The sequence below is a fragment of the Eurosta solidaginis genome, chromosome 1 (assembly GCF_040869045.1).
Source record: "Eurosta solidaginis isolate ZX-2024a chromosome 1, ASM4086904v1, whole genome shotgun sequence".
Classification (NCBI taxonomy): domain Eukaryota; kingdom Metazoa; phylum Arthropoda; class Insecta; order Diptera; family Tephritidae; genus Eurosta; species Eurosta solidaginis.
Window position 1 is genome coordinate 172,235,910 of NC_090319.1, and position 21,886 is coordinate 172,257,795.

A 21,886-nucleotide genomic window follows, 5' to 3' on the forward strand; every position below is an offset into this window, starting at 1 on the left:
GTAACTTAAATTAAAATTGACTCTAATTTTCTGAAAATCTTCTGCAGTAAATAACGTTTCTTGTTTTTTTCTCGACGTTCCAACAGTCACTGTGAGAGCCCGTCCGCCTCTCGGCTGGGCCAGTTGAACCGATGATTTATCATTACCCTTCTCTTGGACAATATCTTTTATTAAAGTAGAAACCAATTGTTCTTTAGTTTTCTGGACAGATGATTTCACTTGGTTTTTGATGTTATTGAAGCGCCCAGAATTATTACAAACGTGACGTTTTCCTTTTTGAACTACAGATAAACAAAGTGAACACTGTTTAATAACTTCTTGCTTCCTTACACTTGAACAGCGCTTTTGTCTCCTTTGAATGGAGAAAACATTTCTCGGAATAATTTTTGTCTGTCCATTTGTTCTTGATGTTTCACATAAGCAGCAGTTACATTGCATCCCATCAGTTGCTCTAGTTTTCTTCTTCAACTGGAACTGTGAGAAATCTATTTGGAGAATTTTATCCTTGTCGAGATTGGGGCGATAGAGATTTCTCTTGCATGATTGACACAACACTTTTGGAAGACACTCATTTTGATCATCGTAGTTTTCGAATATCTCAAGAATCCTTGCTTTCAAGGCTGTTCCTATAGTAACCATGGATTTAGATTTACTCCAACACAATAAACAAATACACAATCGACTTTCTTCATGCGACCGCGCATGACTTTTAACAAGTGCTATCGGCATGCTGCGTTACCGCCGGTCGTCGATATACTAAAAACTCCTACGATTTCATTTATATTATTTCACACCATAGTTCAGTTTAGAATATTGTTATGGCTTCTCGTTTGTTTCAAACTCGGCAGGGTCGAAGAACACTTGTCGGTCTTCATATAGCCTGGTGCCCGCGGCTGCCTCGCCGAGGTTTTTCGCAATATTTTCAACCGAGTGGAAGGGCCCGCGCGCGCGAGAAAGAGACAGAGAAGGAGAGAGCGAGAGCAAGAGAGAGAGAGAGAGTTAAAAATAAATAATATTTTTTCTGAATTGTGGCGATTATAGCGTATTTTCATGATTAAACTATCAATTGAAAATTTAAAAACTGAATAAAAAAAACGGCTAATTGTTCGATTTCAGTTTTTGCTGAAGTGTAATCGTAACATATTCCCCAATCATATTTCGAAAGAAAATTTGAAGGGCAAGCACTTCAAGGTCAAATCCGATCGAGGACCACCGTGCCTTCCAAAGACTTTACTCGACTCTGCGCGACGTATGCTTGTCCCTCCTCCAACTCCAAAATATTTTGATGTCACTTCTACCGGACTGTATGCAATATTTGTTCCAAATATAAGCCAAATCGAGCATCATAGGTCGCTTTTTATTCTTGCATGTATTATGTGTTCCAAATATGAGCCAAATCGGACCACAAATACGATTTTTGTGAATATCTCGATCCTTGCGCCACCTAGCGGCGATTTTTATTCTTGTATGTATTATGTGTTCCAAATATGAGCCAAATCGGGCCACAAATACGATTTTTGTGAATATCTCGATCCATGCGCCACCTAGCGGGCATCATAGGTCGCTTTTTCGCTGAGCAAGACGCTTTCCAATGTATTCGCTACTGGCGAAAGGAGTATTGTATTGTATTGTATTGTATTGTATTTATTTAAAATCAATTTTTTACAATTCGTTTACAATGGAAACAGTTCCCGCGAAGCTTGGCGCTTGTCTGCGGTTATTCAGATATAACAACAAAAAATCTTAAAATTAATACATTGAGTCTTAAGACTAAATTCACAAATTCTATAGATATGTCTAGACATTAGTTAAAGGAAGAATATATAAGAGTTGGTAGTGTAGGAAGAAGGGAAAGAGTGGGAAGAAAGATACAGAATTTATGTATGTGCCTGGACAATCATTATATTATGCTCTTAATAAACTTTACCAAAACTGACTTCCTGGCAGGAGTATTAGGCAAGTTAGTGAGATTGACCGGAAGGTTATTTAAAATTGTAGGGAATTGTACGGTAAGAGTTCTTTTTGTGTAGTTGTTCGAGAATTTTGGGATTCTCAACCTGTTTTCGTTACGCTTACGGGTACCAATGGGATGATCAATGGGTATGCGCCACTCACCTTCATCGTAAAATTCATTTAGAACTGTAACTGTATATATAAATTTTACATTTAGTATACCGAGCTCTTTGTTGAGGGATATTGTCGAATCAGGTATCTTTTTCTTTCTGCCTAGAATTTTAAGGATCTGGTTCTGACTATCTTGTAAATAGTTGCAATATGTGGATGAACCCCACGCGGTAATTCCATGTCTCAAGTACGACTCTGACAGTGCCAAATAGGCTTGTTTTAATACATCATACGAGCTGCAAAAACTAAGATGTTTCAGAAAGTATGATGTCGACCTAAGCTTTTTTTGCAGATGGTTGATACGCGTACTCCATTTGAAGTGGTCGTCCAGATGCACACCCAGATATTTGTATGTGTTCACTTTTTCAAGAACCTCGGCACAGTTACACGCTGCGGCGTTATTATGTATGCAATTGAAGCTATGAAACAGGATATTTATCTCTGAGGATGGAATATGCGGAGGTCTCATATGCATAATTTTAGTTTTAGATGCGTTTATTCTCAAACCATTGTCATGGGACCACTTGGTAATTACGTTAAGCTTTCTCTGCATGACTTTTATTGCTTGGTTAAGGTCTATGTGGGGAACTAATACAGCTGTATCATCAGCATAGGCAAACACTTCACAATTCTTTAGCAGTTGAAGCATGCTGTTAGTGTATAGAATGTATAAAAGCGGGCCTAGCTTTGAACCTTGGGGAACTCCGCATTCAATTGTTAGTCTCTCGCTATAAGTGTTATGTATTTTTACTGTGTATTTCCGCATTGAAAGATAATTTTAAATCCATCTAAGGGTTTCCCCTCGCACCCCTGAATTATACAATGCACTGAGGAGATTCGTGTGGTATAAGGTGTCAAACGCTTTGCTAAAATCTATAAATAGTGCTAGGCAATGATGGTTTCTACCTAGACTTTCATTCACCTTATTAGAAAAATGTCCTAACAGCTGATTAATATTTTTCGCTTTCTGGAATCCATATTGGTTTTCGCTTAATATATTATATTTATTAATAAAATTTCTCAATCTTCGTACCAATACTTCCTCCATTATTTTCTCAATTACGGGCAGTATTGATATTGGCCTATAATTTACAGGGTCGGTTTTTATACCCGATTTATGTATAGGCTTTATTTCTGAAACTTTTAATGCTTCAGGGATTTCGCTTTGACTTAGACTGAGGTTTACAAATTTAGCTACGATTTGACTCATTAAAATTGCGTTGTTCTTAACGTCCTTTGGTCTTATACCGTCTATACCGGGTCCTTTTTTTGCCATCTAATTTTTGTATGATATCCAGGACTTCCTCCTCGCTTACTTCGTCTAAATAAATTGAATTCGATATACTGCATTCTGGTGCAATTAAAGTCTTTATGTCACAATTGTGGACTGCTTGTTTAATGCCGTTATCAAAAGTTATAATAGAGGTATCACAGATACTTTTGAAATCCCCACCTATAAAATTCCTAGACAACATTTCGTCAGTGCTAATGGGTTTTCTTCCTATTAATTCATTAATCACCTGCCATGTTTTACGAATATCATATCTACAGGCTGCGAATTTTTCTCGATAGTATTCGTTTTTTCTTTTATTAATTGTTTTATTTACGTGATTTCTAAATTTTTTGTATTGCATTTCTATGTTCCTATCATATGGGTTAGCCTTCCATTTTTTGTACAGACTATCCCGCTTCTTACACAGACGTATAATTTCGCTCGTTAGCCAATCATTTGCTTTTCGAGGTTTCTTTGTATGTTTGACCAAAGCATTCTCATAGATACATCCAAAGGTAGAAAGTATCTTTTCATACATAGTGCTAACGTTTGTACATTCTAGTACTTCGTTCCAATTAACCTCACGCAGTTGATCAGCGACTTTTTTGTCACTTAATGATAAGGAGAATCTACTTGTGCTCTTACTAACTCTATCGCGTTCACCAAAAGAGACACCAAGTAAAAGGGAGTAATGGTCAGAAATATTGGTCTCTATTATTGCGGAGTGTAATTTTGCATCTTTGCTTTTGATAAAAATGTGGTCAATGCATGTGGCGCTTTTTCTCTTCACATCTACTCTTGTATAATCTTTAATAATATTTTCAAATCTATACGAAGATAACATGTCTAGGTAAAGCATAGCTTGCCTATTGTTGGTATCAAATATATTGATGTTTATGTCACCAATAACTATTGCGAATTCTTCATCATCCGCATTCTTCAGTGTGCTCTCTAGCTCTCTGACAAACTCACGGGTGCTATTGAGCGGGGGTCGGTATATGGCGTATAGTTTGCATTTGAGTTCAGTGTTGTTGTTAGGTATGATATCAATTACTATGGTTTCGTAAGGAATAGTTTTCGAAGGGGTATATTTATAGGACAGGCGATCTCTAATAAATACAACTACACCACCTCCTTTACTTCGTTCTCTGTTGACGAACTCTGCGACAAAGCCAGCGATAGAAAATAGATTTTGTTCTCCTTCTACTATATTGGTTTCAACTAAGATTATTATATCAATATTATTTATGATTGGATCTATTTCTGTTATAAAGCTGTTAAAATTTGTTTTTAGCGAACGTATATTTAGGAAGACGTAGTTTATGGTAAAGATTTTTATATTTATCGCATTGATGCCTCTAAAGCTTGTATATTTGTTATAGGTTATAGTGTTCATTAATAGAGAAAAGTATGGAAAGTAAAAAGTTTCGATATATAACGAGAAGTGAGAAATGAGCGTAAAAAGTACTTAATACTAATTTATGAGATCGATGTCTGATTCGGAATATATATATATAATAAAATCATTGTTTATTGTGATATCAATAGTATTGATTCGCGGTGTTTTTTTTTCCTCAACGCCAAGGTGTTTAAGCATTGGCATGGCTATTGCGTCTGGGCCTATTGATTTGGACCCCATTTATTTAATGCTAGTTGCAATTATTTATATATTAATACGCTAACAAAATTTCCACACAAACAATTGACAGGCGGTTTCGTATAGTTAGCATACTTAAAATCATATAAGTTATATGAACCGATTCCTATGGATCAGCCGCAGTGCATAGGCCTATTTTTGTTAACAAATATTACTCTATTTGTTTATAATTAATAGAAAAAGTTTTTTGTAAATCCAACAATCTCTCCAAATATCGATATTTACTTTCTTGAACAAAAGCTCGCCATCTGTGGACCAATTATGTAAGTCCTCTAAGACACAAACCTACATAAGCGTATGCGCTACACGGCGAAAGCTTAAAACATGGTTTCCTATTGTTGCCACTTACCTATAATAGCCTCTACCAAAATCCTAAAAAAATTTTCCAAAATATTTTTTAGCGTACCAAAAAATCTTAAATAGAATTAATTTTTGACTGGCCCATTTTTTGTGGCAAATTTTACTTACTCGTAAATACATAGGTCTTTATTTAACAGATTCTTTGTTTTTTGTTTTAGTTGTTTTCAAAAAAACATGAAATCACAAATAATGAGTTAACTTTTGTTGAAACTAACTTAATTTATTTATAACAATTAATGGCAAATTTGCCCGAAAATCTTTTTGAATTTGCAGATTTAATCCTAATTTTAGATAAAGTGCGTCCTATACTGAACAAAAAAAAAGGATATAAAAATATATATTCAATTTTTTATATTGTATTTTATGCTAATTTATTTTATTTCTTATTTTATTTTATTATATATTCTCTTATTTCAACTCAGTTTATTATTATTTAAATACAACTTGACTGAATCGGAAAATCTCACGTTGTATATTAAACAAAAAAAAAAAGCGTCCCTTGGTTTTAGGTGAAAACGGCAACCGGCATCATGGCGGCCGTATTGCATAGGCAGTATATTACCCACTATCTATATATTAATACGCTAACAAAATTTCCATCCAATCAATTGACAGGCTATTTCGCATAGTTAGCGTACGAAAAATCATATAAAATTTATATGAATCGATTCGTATGGATCAGCCGCAGTGCATAGGCCTATTTTTGTTAACAAATATTACTCTATTTGTTTATAATTAATAGAACAAGTTTTTTGTGAATTCGAAAATCTGTGCAAATATCGAAATTGCCATCTGTAATACCCATTATGTTCACAAACCCCCTGAATTCGAAACTCCAAAAGCTGCATTGTCGCGTTGCTCAAATTTTTCAGATCAAATAAAATATTGTTTCCAATTGTTGCCCCTTACCTATATTGGTCTGTACCAAAATCCTTAAAATATTGATCTAAAATAATTGTTAGCGCACAAAAAAACTTTAAAGAGAAGTAATAACATAACCGGCCTATTTTTTGGACAAATTTTACTTACACGTAAATGCAAAGGTCTTCATTTAACAGATTCTTTGTTTTTTATTTTAGATGCTTTCAAAAAACATGAAATCACAAATAATGAGTCAAATTTTGTTCAAACTCACTAAATTTATTTATTTGTAACAATTAATGGCAAATTTGGCCCAAAATGTTTTTTGCATTTCCATATTTTATGCTCATTTTAGATATAGCACGTCTTATACTGAACAAAAAATAAATAAATTTGCTACAAAGATATTACATTAAAATTTGTATATTGTCTTTTATGCTAATTTATTTTGAAATTTCTTATTTTATTATATTATCTTTTATTTCAACTTATATTATTATTATGTAAATGCAACTTGATTGAATCGAAAAATTTCACGTTGTATATTAGACGAAAAAAAACGACCCAAAAACGTTTTAGATTTTAGGTCGAAATATTGCATACGCCGTATATTACTCTACTATCTATATATTAATACGCTAACAAAATTTCCATACAATCAATTGACAGGCTGTTTCGCATAGTTAGCGTACGTAAAATCATATAAGTTATATAAATCGATTCTTATGGATCAGCCGCAGTGCATAGGCCTATTTTTGTTAACAAATATTACTCTATTTGTTTATAATTAATAGAAAAATTTTTTTGTTAATTCGAAAATCTGTGCAAATATATCGAAATTGCCATCTGTAATACCCATTATGTTCACAAACCCCCCTGAATTCGAAACTCCAAAAGCTTCATTGTCGCGTTGCTCAAATGTTTCATCTCTACATATGTATATATTCGTACGCGCCAATCGGTGAGAGAACTACTGCTTCACTCATTTTCAGTTCAAATAAAATATTGTTTACCATTGTTGCCACTTACCTATATTGGTCTGTACCAAAATCCTTAAAAAATCGTTCTAAAATAATTGTTAGCGCACAAAAAAACTTTAAAGAGAAGTAATAACATAACCGGCCTATTTTTTTGGACAAATTTTACTTACACGTAAATGCATGTTAGTTAGTTATTTATTTATTACGGCTTAAAGCCTAATTCAAGATACAAATAGTACTATTCTATCTTGTAGGTAGAGTTTTACAACATTCATATAATTTTGTCTTAAAAACTAAGATTTCATTGCTGTTTTTAATTTCCAAAGGGAGCTCGTTGTAACCTTTTAGGCCTTTGTAAAAAATGTTTTGCTCTGTTCGAAAAAATGGCAATTTAAAATTATGTTTATTTCTAGTATTTATATTGTGTGTTTGCTCCACTAGAACTACGTTACTACTTAAATATTCAGGTACATTTCCACGTTTTATATTAAATATCAATTTCATGGTATGAAAATAAATTTTTTGTTTGACACTCAACCAGTTCAACTTTTTTAACATATCAGCCGTTCTAGCATCTCTGCGTTTTTTAAGAATAAACCTCATACATCTATTTTGAAGTTTTTGTAGCTTATCAATTTCTTTGTCCGCTATTATGAATAATATCGATGGGCAATACACAAAGTGTGGTTCAATAATAGATTTATAAATAATTATTTTATATTTTTCTTGTATATACTTGGTAGATCTCTGCACAACATCAATCTTTTTCGCGACTTTCGCAACTGTGTAGTTTATATGTTCTTCAAATTTAAGTTTGTTATCAATTATAATCCCTAAATATTTAATGCTATTAACTTTTTGTATGCTTTCATTATTTATTTTTAGCCCACTTAAGTCATCATTAATATTTTTTCTTGTATGACCATATATTTGGTTTTGTTTATATTAAGCTTCAGCCTATTCGCACATAGTCATGTGTATAAGTTGTTGAGATCATTTTGCATTTTTAATACCGCAGTAGTAATATTATTATCACTGATCTTAAGTAATGCATCATCCGCAGTAGTAATATTATTATCACTGATCTTAAGTAATGCATCATCCGCAAATAGTTTGATTTCACAGTCTTGTATCGCATTAACTATATCATTTACATATATTAGGAACAATATTGGTGCTAGGACCGAGCCTTGTGGTAGCCTGTGACGGACTTTTGCTTACGCCGGGGTATTCTCAGTCCGTCCAGGATCCCTGTGGGAATAGAGAAGAATCCCTATCGTCTCCTTTTAAAGAGAAAGACCCTGTTTGTTGTTAAAACGTTATAAATTCTTTATTCAAAATACCAAAACTACCCTTAAAGCTACGGCGACGGGGGTGGGAACCCACCGTCGGTTCTACGCCGATGGGGTTGGGAAAACCCCCACCGGGACTACGCTTAAACTAAAATCTCAGACTACTCGTAAAAAAAGCGGAGGTGGAGAACCACCACTTCCTCCCAGTCAGTGGAGTTGGAGTATATAACTTAAAGATATCCTGCTCTTCCTGAAGGTTGCGGAGGTGGAAAAACAACCACAATCCCTCTAACGATGGGGATAGGAAAACCCCCAAAGTTACTAAAATAAAGAACTCGTGAGATGGAAAAATCCCAACAGTCCCATTCACCGCTAAACAAGGCGTTAGCAGGTCACTATACCTAGCTGGTTACTACACAAATTCGCAAAATTTGTCGTCCTTTTATACTTGTCCACGCGCAGGTGGTCAGTTATCCTGCAACAATAAATTTTACTTATTATATTGTAACGAATTTGCTTGCAAATCCTCTTATTTGTAATCCTCTGCTAAGTTCGAATCACTAAACTGTTGAATAAATAACTCCAATTTGTAATAATGCAAAATGGCCTTTATTAAAGTACTTCACAATAACAAACTGTGCAACGAATAGCTTGCTTAATAACCACACTGATTGATAGCTCAATGAAACTCTACTATTCAAAATAACACTGCTATTGCTCGCTAGATATCGTCTCAATCAAACTGCTTGACAACTCAAATCAAACTGAACTGCTTCTTACTCGCCTGCCCCGCTTTTATAGTTTATATGGGGTTAGGAAAACCCCCAAAGTTACTAAAATAAAGAACTCGTAAGATGGAAAAATCCCAACAGTCCCATTCACCGCTAAACAAGGCGTTAGCAGGTCACTATACCTAGCTGGTTACTACACAAATTCGCAAAATTTGTCGTCCTTTTATACTTGTCCACGCGCAGGTGGATAATTATCCTGCAACAATAAATTTTACTTATTATATTGTAACGAATTTGCTTGCAAATCCTCTTATTTGTAATCCTGTGCTAAGTTCGAATCACTAAACTGTTGAATAAATAACTCCAATTTGTAATAATGCAAAATGGCCTTTATTAAAGTACTTCACAATAACAAACTGTGCAACGAATAGCTTGCTTAATAACCACACTGATTGATAGCTCAATGAAACTCTACTATTCAAAATAACACTGCTATTGCTCGCTAGATATCGTCTTAATCAAACTGCTTGACAACTCAAATCAAACTGAACTGCTTCTTACTCGCCTGCCCCGCTTTTATAGTTTACGCTGCATACTTCTAGGCTCTTCGATTTCCAGAAGTTACTAGTTAGTTCGGCTACAAAATCGTCAACCACAACTACGTGCACAAATTATTGCTCTCTCTTGTGACAACTCAGATAAGATATATGCATGTATTTGTGCATTGCCGCTCAGATGTTCGTATACGTACATATGTGTAGACGCAATTATTTATTCGTTTATGTAGATACATAATGATTGAATTATTGATGTGCATTCACGTCACTGGTTAGCATCGGCTTAGAGACGATAGCATCGCTCAGTGCTGCTAACATTCGTTACACTGCCCTCCACCTAAGTCTGATCGTCCCGATCAGACAAATCTCTCGATCTAAACGCCGCTAGCATCTCCAAATGAACCACCTTTCTATTTCGTGGTTTCCCAATGGTTTGTATGCGGTAGATGGAATTACTGATCTTCTTCACAATCTTGTACGGGCCTTCCCAAATGCACCGAATTTTGGCTGGAACACCTTTCCGCCGGTGAGGGTTGTTTAACAGTACCAAATCTCCCTCCAAGAACCCTTCCGAATTATTGTTCTCATTGTACCTGCGTTTGATCTTACTACTCATTATCCTTAGTCGTTTCCTCGCACTCTGTTGTTTGACCAATGAACTACTTCGCAGAGCTTGCGCTTGACGGATTGGCTTGACAGTATCGTTCCGCCGTTTCCCAACAGAAGTGCGCGATGGCTTGAAACCACCCTTGCATGCTTCCTGCAAAATTCTTGCAGTCGTTTTAGTGCGTCCATTAGGGTTTGTCAATGCCGGTGTTTTTCTCGCAGGTACTTTTGATTTCGCTTTGTTTGGCCCATTCGTTTCATCAACCTTTACCTTTGACTTTCGTGGCCTTTGTCGACTTTTCTCCACCAGTACTCGATTACTGCTGAAACCTTTTTCCAAACTAAAGTTAAGTGGTATGTCCTGGTTCTTATAGCGCATAATTTTTCTCCGCATATCGATCCTGACGTCATGGTCTACCAAGAAGTCCACTCCCAATATGACTTCATCAACGATCTCCGCCACAACGAATTTGTGTAGAACCATGACTTTTCCAATTAATACCTCACATACCACTTCGCCTTGGACTTGATTATACTCGCCTGTGACCGTACGCAACCTTGCTCCAGGTAACGGTTTGACTCTCCTGTTGACCAAGTCAGATCGGATCAAGGAATGAGATGTGCCCGTATCTACAGTCAGTACTCGTTCTTTGCCATCCACATTCCCTCTGACGGAAAGGCTGCTCGATTTTCTACCAATTTGCGACACAGATATCATAGGGCATTCAATAGCTGGATCTAGCTCTCTGCCTCTTACTCGCTCTTGCTCATCTCTTCTAGCTTTGCGTTTATGGCCACCCACATTGTTGGAACTATTAGGACCAAGATCGCAATAACGTGCAATGTGACCTGGGTTGCCGCACTTGAAACATTTAATAACTCCGGCATTCTTCTGTTGAGATCCCTTCAGTGCTTCCAAAATTGTGTCTACCCATTCTGGCCTTTCTACTTCTACACGATGAGCCTTATATGCTGGTTTACTTAATAGGGAGGCAGTTTCCTGAGTCAATGCATGTGATACCGTTTCAGCAAATGTCAGTTTTGGGTTCGCGTATGTAGCTCGCTTCGTTTCCACGTCTCGTATGCCATTTATAAAACTCTGGATTTTTACCCTCTCGGTGTATTCCACGGGTGCGTCCGCATTTGCGAGATGAGCCAATCTTTCAACATCTGAAGCAAACTCCTGCAATGTCTCATTTGCTTTTTGGTAGCGGTTTTGCAACTCAGTTTGGAATATCTGTTTTCTATGCTCGCTTCCATAATGTCGTTCTACAGCAGCCATCAATGCGTCATAACTGTTCCGTTCGTACTCTGGAATAGTCTGTAAGATTTCGGCAGCTGGTCCTTTCAATGCTACGAAGAGCGCGGCAACTTTATCTTCCACATTCCAGTTGTTCACTGCTGCGGTCTTCTCAAACTATAGCTTAAAGACCTGAAAAGGAACAGGGCCAGTTGAGATGTTATATCTGTCTTTTGCGATTCCAGTTGAGAAGCCACTGTCGATGTTTGAGCAGATATTGCAGCCAAAATCATGTTCAAGTCTGTGCTGGTAACCGTCTGCGATGTTTCGTTTTTCTCTTCAATTTTTGTTGTCTCCTCGCCATCAAGGTGAAAGACATACTCTTCCACATCAATTCCTTCTGCTTCCATTGCCTCTCGTAGCCGTGCCTGAAGTTCAAGTTTAACGCCGCTTGTATTCAATCCACGGGTCTCCAACTCCTTCTTTAGTTGCTGGATCTTCAATTCACCGAACTTTGCCATGTCCTAGTTGTCCTTTGGAATTTATTCAACAATTCCTCTTCTGACACCAATTGTAACGAATTTGCTTGCAAATCCTCTTATTTGTAATCCTCTGCTAAGTTCGAATCACTAAACTGTTGAATAAATAACTCCAATTTGTAATAATGCAAAATGACCTTTATTAAAGTACTTCACAATAACAAACTGTGCAACGAATAGCTTGCTTAATAACCACACTGATTGATAGCTCAATGAAACTCTACTATTCAAAATAACACTGCTATTGCTCGCTAGATATCGTCTTAATCAAACTGCTTGACAACTCAAATCAAACTGAACTGCTTCTTACTCGCCTGCCCCGCTTTTATAGTTTACGCTGCATACTTCTAGGCTCTTCGATTTCCAGAAGTTACTAGTAAGTTCGGCTACAAAATCGCCAGCCACAACTACGTGCACAAATTATTGCTCTCTCTTGTGACAACTCAGATAAGATATATGCATGTATTTGTGCATTGCCGCTCAGATGTTCGTATACGTACATATGTGTAGACGCAATTATTTAATTATTATATTATATTTATAATTATTATTGTTTATGTAGATACATAATGATTGAATTATTGATGTGCATTCACGTCACTGGTTAGCATCGGCTTAGAGACGATAGCATCGCTCAGTGCTGCTAACATTCGTTACAATATGTATTTACATAATGTATCTTACATTTAACTGTATTATTCTACGCACATATCGAATTATCTACTTGCATATAAGTATTTATCTCTAAATTACGTATGTAGTAATTCCCCTTGGACTGCTCCTAGCATGCGAGTTCATTGGTACGCATCTCCAGTTAGTTAGCATAGTTACTTTTGATTTCCCTCTGCTGCCTGCTTATTGTGCCTTGTTGTTGTCAACGAGTTGGTTGCCCTTAATAAGTAACTTGCAAGTGTAATGTTTATGGCTGCCTAGTGCCCACGCTGTGTTGTTGGTATGCTGAGGTGACGTCTTTCTAGTACATTGCATTTTTTGTTCCTCTTTGTGCGATGTCCGCCCCGACGGTTCGCCTCAATGCCTGCTGTGCTTGGTCGCAATTGCTTGGTATACGTATGTTTGTACGTTTTTGGTGCTCTTGCAATGGAAGCTTCTGTGTTGCTTATTGCATTGCTGTATTCCCAGCGTTATTTAGAATTCCAGCCGGTTATGGAATATCTGTGAAAATTATAATGTTCAACCAAAATATTTACCGTATGGGGGCAGAAACAATTATTTAAACGAAGAATATAGATGTTGTCATGAATGTTTATATGTATATTAGGGTGATTCAAAAAATGACTATTTTATATGTGTAAATTCAATTTATATAATTCAGTTTTATATGTTTTACATGCTATATGTACTGATATAAATTCATTGTAATATACATTAGGGCGTTTCGAAAAATTATGTACAGTTTGTAATTCAAATAGGATTTATACATGCTTTAATAAGTTCTGACAAATATTTATAGGATCGAATGTGTGGGCTCCAAAGCCGGTGGATTTGGGTCCTCACACTCTCCCCTCACCTGCCGTAAGCAGGGTTACTGTTACCAGGCCGGTCCTCGTGATTCTCACCCGATGTGTGACCGTCTACGTTCCGATGGAACGTCCTCTTCCGCCGCTTCGTCGGTTTCGATTCCGGTTCGGTTGGCCCATGTCTCTGTCGCCTCCGCCGATGCCTTTTCGAGCCACCTCTCGATTTCGGTGAGTACATTCTCGCCTTCGCCTGTGCTGTCGTCGTCGGTGGGCTTTACGCCGGGGTCGCCTTTTGTCGTCGACATGCCGTCACTCGCGTTGAGGCTTAGCACGTCGCTGCCGCTGTCGTTGAGGCTGCCGTTGACCTCGTTGGCCAAACGGCTTAATATTTCGCTGTTCTTGTTGGTGTCGCTGAGGCTGCCGTTGACCTCGCTGGTCAAACGGCTTAATATTTCGTCGTCATCGTTGTCGTTCGTTGGTGGTTCCATTATCGCCTCCAAGATCTTCCACTTGGTCGGGGGTTCCGTACTCGCGTTGGCGTCGTATACCCGCCTTCGGAGGGTGATGTGCCGCTGGTATTCGACAAACCCCCGGCCTTGTGCCTCTTCGTCGGTTTGCCGTATGGAGAATTCGCCCTGTTGCTTCGGTGGTGGTTCGTCGCCTTCTTCTTCGCTGTCCGAGGAAATGGGGACTGGGGTAGGGTCCCGGACCACGGCACATTCCTCGGGTTCGTATCCGAACTCAGTGCTGTATGTCGGGCTCTGGATCTCGTTACCCATGTCGACAAGTGATCGTACCTCGGGCTAAGTATCGGGCCGTCCTCGTTGCCCCTGAGATACCCGAACGTTTCCGTGGCCTGACTGTCGGTCTCGCCGTCGTAGGCAACTTCCTCCTCTTCTAGTGGCACTGGGCCCGTCGTATGGTAGCTACTTTCGCTTTCGTTGTCGTAGGTAGCATCTTCTCCTGTTGGTACTTGGCCCGTCGTATGGTGGTTGTGCTGGCTTAGGTCCCGCCGGATTCGGGTACGGAGTGGACCGTCCTTAGCACTCTCTGTGGTGTATCTTGCGTTGTCGCTTTTATCCATGTTTAGAAACTTTTGATCTATTTTCGGCGTTGTGCTCCCTTTTTATAGGAGTCCTCGCAGATCGTCTAACGGTATTATTCCCGGCAGCGCTCATCATGATTTTCTGTGTACGGTGTCTTGTTGTTGCAGGATATTTGAATCTCTTCATGTGCTTTGGTTTTGGCTCTCTGTGTGGTCCTGCTGCTGCGGAATGATGTACTAATATACGAATGTAAATTCAGAGTTATACGTATATGTATTAGGGTATTTTCAAAAAAAAATGTATGTAGGTAAATTTGAAAATTGTAAAATTTGAAAAAATGTGGTTTTGCGTGTGTGGGCCCCAAAGCCGGTGGATTTGGGTCCTCACGGTCTCTCTTCACCTGCCGCAATGTGACTTACTGTCACCATTGTAAAATTCAATTTCTCGTAGCGGTCAATGCTTGCGTTCTTTATAGGGTAATCTCTCGCGATCTGGGCCTTGTTCTAAAATGAAATGTTATGCAGAATTCGGTCATCAGGTTATAGCATTGGCTGGCTATGTGGTTGGCGTAGTTCATCGCCGTCTGGATCCCGTTGTCCAGGGTTGGGGCTTGCGCTTGTGCGGTGTGCCACCCACTCCGGTCTCCATCTACCACCTGTTGGTTGTTGATTATGTCTGATCGTTCGATTCCGGAACCATTTGCTCCTGAATTGGCGAGTGCTAGTGAACCGCATGTCGCTACCGTGCTGTAATCCGTCTGATCTTCGTCCGTGGCCTGGGCTGCTTGCAATGTTGACGCGCGTGGCGTTGCTCTTACTACGGCCAGTTGCTCTGTGTGTTCCTAGGTGGATATCTCGGTGAAATGTTGGTTCGGCGTTCTACTACACGATGCCGATGATGGTGCGTGTTGTGTTGTTGCTATCGTCGTCGGTCGTCTCGTTTGTTCCCCGATGGGAACGTCGGTGAAGCCCCCATTCGGAGCTTGGCGAGACGCCTTCGACTTACCACGTTCACGGGGTGAACGTATTCTTCGTTCTGCTGCCGGGCTTGCTGCTTCTTCGACTGTCGCCTGATGATACGCTTTTATCTCGCTTATGTGTGCCGTTCTCCTTTTACCGTTATGCACCTTGTCTAGCTCGACGATTACGGGCGATGCGAAGTTCGTTACACGATGAGGCCCACTGTATATTGGTGCTAACTTTCCTGCGAAATTGTCCACTGCCTTGGAGAGCTGATGCTCTTTTACTAGTACCAAGTCGCCCACCGCCGGTTGCCACTACGTAAATTATAATGCCTTGCCTGCTCCGCTGATGCTTGCTGTTGTCTACGACGTGCCATCTGATATACCTCTCTCGTTTTCGCCATCTTTTCACTGAGAGCCACCTTCTCCTCGCCTGTGCCAAATATTTCGTCATCGTAGAGGGCGTTGGGGATCGGTTCCCTACCCTGTACCACGAATGCTGGACTGTAGCCTGTTGACTCGCATACGCTGGTATTCAGTGCTAGTGTCATCTCTGGCAACAACTCATCCCATGTCTTATGCTCCTTCCCAGTGAATTGCGACATTATCCTCTTGATGTTACGATTCGCTCTCTCCGTCGGGTTCTCTTGCGGTACCGTTAGCTGGTGCTTTATGCCAGCCTCTTGTAAAAATTTCTTAAAATGCCTGCTCGTGAACTGTGCTCCATTGTCTGTTATCATTGCACGCGCGATGGATTTCCGTATCCCCATGTGTCCTGCGCTTGGTGTGTCGTCAATCTCGTTAAGCACTCTTCGCCACTCCAATGTCGGCACGCATAACTTCCATGGTACCGCATCCTCACCATCCATTTGACTTCCAATTCGTCTGTATAGTCTTCCTTCCTCTATGACGTATTCGGGAAACTTCTCTTGTGCCCTCGTTACTTCAGCCATCTTTGACGTGTACCACTTGCAACTCAAACTGTCTTCCTGTGTCGTAAGGCTACCCAGCTGTTCCTCCAGTGGCTGCCTCGAAAGTGCATCTGAGACCACGTTCATCTTACCCTTCCTATACTTTCGATCGCGTTAAACCATTTCAAAGCCAGGTGATCGGTGATCACCGTGAAATTGTACCCTTCTAAATACGGTCTCATTTTCCTTATTGCCCACACGATTGCTAAACATTCCTTCTCAGTTGGTGAGTAGTTCATCTCGACTTTATTCAACCGGCGGCTAGCATACGCTATCACTCGCTCCTCGTCATACAACCCCTGTGTGAGAACTGTTCCGAGACCATAATCGCTCGCGTCCGTCTGTAATCGAAATCTTTTAGTAAAATCTGGGCAAGCTAGTGATGGTGCTTGTATTAGTGCATTCTTCAACGCTTCGAATGCGGCCTGTTGTTCTTCGGACCATTTCCACCTACTTCCCTTCTTCAACATTGACGTCAGCGTGTGCGCAACTTGTGAGAAGTCGGGTACGAACCTCCGGTACCATGAAACTATCCCCAGAAATCGTCTTAACTCTCGTATGTTGTGTGGTGGCGTCAGCTCCTTGATGCCGCAACTTTTTCGGGATCCGTGTGTATTCCTTCCTCGCCCACGACGTGGCCTAGATATTTCAAACTTTTCTTAAAAAACTCACATTTCTCTGGGTTGATCTTCAGAGTCGCCCTCCGTAGCTGCCGAAATACTTCTCCTAGGTGCTTTATGTGCTCTTCCAAAGTTGTGCTGGTGATGATGATATCATCCACTCTGGGCCAATAACACGGTCGAGTGCCGGCTGAAACGTAGCCGGAGCGGAATGTAGACCGAACGGCATCAATTTCCATTGATACAACCCTCGGCCGGGCACGGTGAATGCTGTATACTTCTTGTTATCTTCTTCCATCGGGATTTGCCAACAGCCATTTTTGAGGTCCAGACTGCTGATAAAATGCGCGCTACGTAGTCTATCCAAGATATGCTGTATTCTTGAGAGTGGGTACGCATCTGGTACTGAGCGGGCGTTGAGCTGCCGATAGCCAACGCAGAGTCTCCATTTGCCGTTCTTCTTCCGGTCTAGAACTATTGGTTAACTGTGTGGGCTGTGAGATGGTTCGATGTAACCTTTCTCTATCAGCTTGTCTACCTCCTTGTTTATGATCTCCTGCATCTTTGGGTTCTTAGGGAAATACCGCTGTTTGATTGGACGGTCGTCTCGCATCACTATCTTATGCGTGGCAACGTTGGATACTCTTGCCATCTTGTCTCCAGAGTTGCATATACTTAGATTGTTGTTAATAATGGAATCAAAAAGAGACTCACCCCTAGTGTTAATGTCGGTAGAGCCGCAAGCGGTGTGATGTGCATTGGCATCGGCTCCGATTATTATCGTGCAGCCTTTGCTATGGGCCTCCCGTACCGCTTTGCAGAGCCGGTCCTGTACAGACGTTGGGCGATCGTGCGCCAGATAGGCGGACATCAGCCAGAGCGTTCGGTCCTGTAGCTCGAGGCCAATACAGGTAAAGCCCTCGTCGGTAAAAAGAGATAGCAGAATAAATACTAGAGTTTTCTTTATTAGAATACAAGATCTGATTCTACCTGCCCCGGGCGGTGTCACCAGCTGGTAGTCCTTAGAATGCCAAAGACCCAAGGCTCCTGGACTAGAACGACGTCCTCATCTGTTGCGCTGAGGCGTAAGATTAGGGCAGCCGAGGCTGCCTTAGAGTGGTGCAGGTTTATTTGAAGTACCTGCACGCCCGTTAAAGGTCGGCTTCCGCATCGACGTCCATCCTCTGCTGATCCGCAACGTCGGATGCCTCCTCTACGATAGTATCGTCGAATTCGGCATCCGACGGGTCGGATTCCAGCAGAAGCTGCTCGTCCATGCCAGTAAAGAACTGGCCCGCAAACTCAGATACCGAGAGTGTATCGCTCTCGGCATCCGGAGTGCTGCGTGCCAGTTCGATATCGGCCCAATGTTCACTCAAGGTGTTGCATGGGTCCCCGAGATTCGTTGTGGCGGTTGCGGATTCGCTCGAGGCGGTATCCCCACCCACCAGATCTTCCGGCGCGGAGGTAGTTCCTTCATCAGGGCCAGGGGCAGCATATCCACTCGGGGTGTTTCCGTCTAACTCCTCGCCCTGAGGTACAGGCTTACCTTCGTCCGGTGCTTCTTCTTTAGTGCCATCCCTTCGAATTTTCAATGTGATGGAGTAGAAGCCGTAGCTTAAAACTCCACCACATTCGTCAAGCCAAGAGAGAGAAGCTTCGTTTATGATGAAAACAACATAACGCTGCTTCGCCCTTGTCTCGCCGACCCGGACTACCCTCCAATCACCAAGGTAGCCCCTTATTCGATTCTGCGATGGTTTCTAAAATTTCGCCAGGATCCGCTATGCCGTCTGGGATCCAGGCCCAATCTCTCGGTCTGTTCGGAATTTCTTCCAAACCGACCGCATCCAAGCTGGCCCCAGACCACAGCTGTCCTAGCGAAGCTATGGTGAGTTTGTAGAGCTTGCACGAGCGCTTATCGGCGCAGGAAACAAGCTTCACCCTGCCCTGGTGCCAGCCGGCATCACGAATAGTGGGAGCCGGCCCCGGATACTTGGTCATGATGTCCTTAAAGATCTTGAGAAGGCCGTTAAGGTCATCTTTCCAGTTATCCGGGGTCATGTTCCCATTGGGGTGACCGCGGTTCAAAACAGCCAGCGTAAAGTTGGCCTTAGCCGCCTCGCTGAAGGTTTTGGTCAGGGCAGGGGGAGTAGTGGCCGAAGGCTTGTGCCTTTTGGGAACGCTCGACCCATTTCCCATAGACCTTTGTCTTTTAAAGGCCGGCATCAGTATTTTCTTTTCCCGGCTTCGTATAAAAAGGAACCTTTCTGTCTAGGTAAGATTTGATTTTTTCAATTTTATTCTTGTTCCGAGTATAAATATGAGTTAATGCGCCTTGAAACTTCATAACATCTGCAAGGCTCGCCGAAGATAGTTCAGTTCATAAGTCAAATTTCAAAACCGTGATTTATTAAAAAAAATAAAATGAGTAAAAGGAAGCGAGAATTTGTTTGTAATAACGATCCAGATATGTTCTGTTTCATGTGTGGCCAATATACTATCATAAGGCGACGACGAGTATTCTCAGATCATATGAAAACTTTATACTGCAAGTATTTTGGCATTGAGCCTAAAAATGCTGAAAAACCATGGACACCGAACACTTTGTGTACATCGTGTCGAGTAGAATTGATTCAGTCGGAATCAGGACAACAAATAAAATTTGATACACCAATGATATGGAGAGAACCTACTTGCCATTCAATAGAGTGTTATATTTGTCAAACAAAAGTAGTTGGCATTGGAAGATCAAGAAGAGTAACCTATGCCAGCGTACCTACAGTGACATTGCCAGTACTACATTCAACGGCAGTTGCGAATCCAGTTCCATTGTCAACAGTAATATCTGAGTTCGGAGAATCAAGTTGTACTGAATTTCGCATGGGAAACGAGAGAAACGTTCTGTCACAAGCACAACTTAATGATTGGATAAGAGATTTGGAACTATCCAAGGAAAAGGCCGAGATCCACGCTTCTCGTATGCAACAATTAAAATTTGTGTCATCCGATGTTAAGGTGATATATTGTAGAACTCGTCACGAACAATTTTCCAAACACTATACCAAGAAAGACAGTATATGCACATGCAACGACATTCCAGGTTTATTAAAAGAGTTTGGTCAAACATATGATTCAAAAGACTGGCGATTGATCATAGATAGCAATAAACTAGGTTTGAAGGCTGTATTATTGCATATTTGTAACAAAAAGCCTTCTATCCCGATCGTACATGCAGTAAATACAAAGGAAACCTACGAGGAAACGCAAAAACTACTCAAATTTATCAAATATAAAGAGCATGATTGCAAAATATGTTCGGTTCTCAAAGTCGTTGCAATGCTATGCGGTCTACAAAGTGGCTACACCAAGCACTGCTGCTTCCTTTGCAAGTGGGATAGCCGAGCTCGTAGGGACCACTACGTCAGAAAGGATTGGCCGGAAAGAGTCGAGTTTACCGTTGGTGTGGATAACATCAAATACACCCCTCTTGTCAAGAAAGAGAAAATCATACTTCCACCCTTACACATCAAGCTCGGTCTCATTAAAAACTTGGTTAAGGCTTTGGACAAAGAAGGTGAAGCATTCGACTATATGAAAACAATTTTTCCAGATATTTCTCAAGCCAAGATAAAGGAAGGTATTTTTGTTGGAGCACAAATAAAAAAGTTGATCAACAGTAATCAATTCAAAAGACTACTCCCATCAGTTGAGGCAGCAGCGTGGGAATCCTTTGAAAAGGTCGTTGCTTCTTTTCTCGGTAGACACAAAAGCCCTAACTACGAGCAGATAGTGAACGACTTAATCAATAATTATGCGAAAATGGCTTAAAGGCTTATTAAAATTAGTTTCCCAAAATTCTATAACTTGTTTACCTAACTAATATTTTCTTTCCAGGCGTAAATATGTCCCTTTCTGCACTCACATTTGAGTTTTTTTCCGGCAAATCTTGGCGACTAAAGTGACGAACATGGCGAAAGGTTTCATCAGCAAATGAAATTAATTGAGAATCGATATCAAGGATTCTGGGACGTCGCAATGATGGGTGATTACTGCTGGTTTCTCATAAGAGAAACCGATCCTAAACTGAATAAGCGTCAAAGTAGAACACATAATTATTTCGACTACATAGTAAAATCAAATTAAGATAAAGATTGTTAGAATATAGTATAAACATAAATAAATTAAAAAAAAAGTTAAAAATATGGTAAATTTCATTCATAAATTGAACTTTTAACTAAATAGAAACAGAGCATAGCTAGATATTTCACTCTTCTTTATACCAAACATACGATTTGAGGTATACGATGAAATTGCCCAACCTGGGTATTTTTATTTGATCGCTTATAACTTACGTAGTTTTGCATCGATTTTCTTCTATGGTAGCTTATCTTTTTTTAATTAGACAGAGCTTTAGTAAAGAAAAAAACATCTGGAAAAAAAGTTGTGGTTTTGGAATGCTGCCCTCGCAAAGAGTATTTTTTTTCATATTTTTTCATAAAAAAAACAAAAATCTGAGATTATAAGCTAATATCTCGAAAACTATCTGGTTGAGCAAAAAACAATGTATTATGCATTTATAGAAAATTT

General features: G+C 40.0%; 1 protein-coding gene across 4 annotated transcripts in view; it reads left to right on the forward strand.

Annotated features, from left to right (window-relative positions):
* Positions 1 to 21,886, forward strand: part of hyd (E3 ubiquitin-protein ligase hyd) — a 1,108,663-nt gene that overhangs the window by 16,727 nt on the left and 1,070,050 nt on the right. The gene's annotated exons all lie outside the window — the stretch shown is intronic.